This window comes from Octopus bimaculoides, chromosome 4, assembly GCF_001194135.2.
Source record: "Octopus bimaculoides isolate UCB-OBI-ISO-001 chromosome 4, ASM119413v2, whole genome shotgun sequence".
NCBI lineage: Eukaryota > Metazoa > Mollusca > Cephalopoda > Octopoda > Octopodidae > Octopus > Octopus bimaculoides.
This window is the reverse complement of record NC_068984.1, coordinates 43719733-43720941: the sequence shown is the minus strand read 5'-3', so window position 1 is coordinate 43720941 and position 1209 is coordinate 43719733. Positions and strand designations below refer to the sequence as shown.

The following is a 1209-nucleotide window of genomic DNA, read 5'->3' as shown; positions in this document are numbered from 1 at the left end:
TATATATATATATTATATTATATTATATTGTATTATATTATATTATACACATGTTTGTGTGCGTGTGTATGTGTGTGTTTCTGTATGTGTAGGTTTATTTGTAAAAGTTTACCGGATACCAAATGAAGGATATAAAAAAAGGAAAAAAAAAAACCCTCTTAAAGAGGCGAGAAAATTTTTTTTTTTTCCCGGGTCGTTGTTATTTCGTCTTTCTCAGCGCTGTTTTCGGCTTTTTCACTGTCGTCGTCATCATATCAACGTCATCGTCGTCGTCGTTGTCATCGTCGTCGTCATCATCTTCATCAATTATTATTAGTTCCTTGTATCTCTATTGCGCCTAATAGTTGTGAATTCAATTCTTGTTTGAGTCACGTTGCATTCATAATTTCTTCTTTTTTTTTTTTCGTTTTGCCCCTGTATTGGGGCGTATTTTTTTTTTTCTTTACAGAGATGCTTCTCTTGTTTATTGTTGCATTCACAGCTTTTATCTTTGTTATGATCCTTTTGTTAAGGTGGTTTTCTCGTGTTTGCCTTTGTCCCTACGTTCGCACTTCACATCCTATCACCGTTCTGGTTACATGCTATTACTGCGCTAATATCAGTAACAACAAAGGCGGCAGCTGCAGCCAATGCAATGAGTGAAAACAGCAGCAGCATTTTCAGTTAATACTGCTGTTGTTGTTTGTCGCTTTTATTGTTGTTATTGCTGCTGCTGTTGCCGCTGTTGCTGCTGCTGAACTGGGTGATTTTATTTCACGACTATAGCGAAAGAATAAAATGGCGGATTTGATAAAGACTCAGACAACAGGTGGCAGTAGTTGTTTGTGTGACCGTCGAGGTAGTAGCAGCTGTTTGACAGAAATAGTAGTAGTGCCAGTAGTCGGGGTAATAGCTGTGATAGTGGTGGTGGGAGGTGATGATCGTTGGTAGTAGTACAAGTGGCGGTAGTGAGAGAAGTAGTATTAGTGGTGGTAGTAACAGTGCTTCTAGTAGTGATGGTATTGGTAATGCTAGTAATTTTAGTGATGGTTATGATGATGATGATGATGGTGATGTTAAAAGTAGCTGCACTAGTAAGAGCTAATAGTGATACTAATATAAAGAATAGATATACTCGTAATAATAGTAACAGTTGGGATTGTAGTAGTAGTAGTAGTAGTAGTAGTAGTAGTAGTAGTAGTAGTAGTAGTAGTGGTGGTGGTGGTGGTG

General features: G+C 37.6%; 1 protein-coding gene across 10 annotated transcripts in view; it reads left to right on the top strand.

Annotated features, from left to right (window-relative positions):
* The window catches only part of LOC106873997 (potassium voltage-gated channel protein Shaw), a 524001-nt gene that overhangs the window by 287517 nt on the left and 235275 nt on the right, over window positions 1–1209 (top strand). The gene's annotated exons all lie outside the window — the stretch shown is intronic.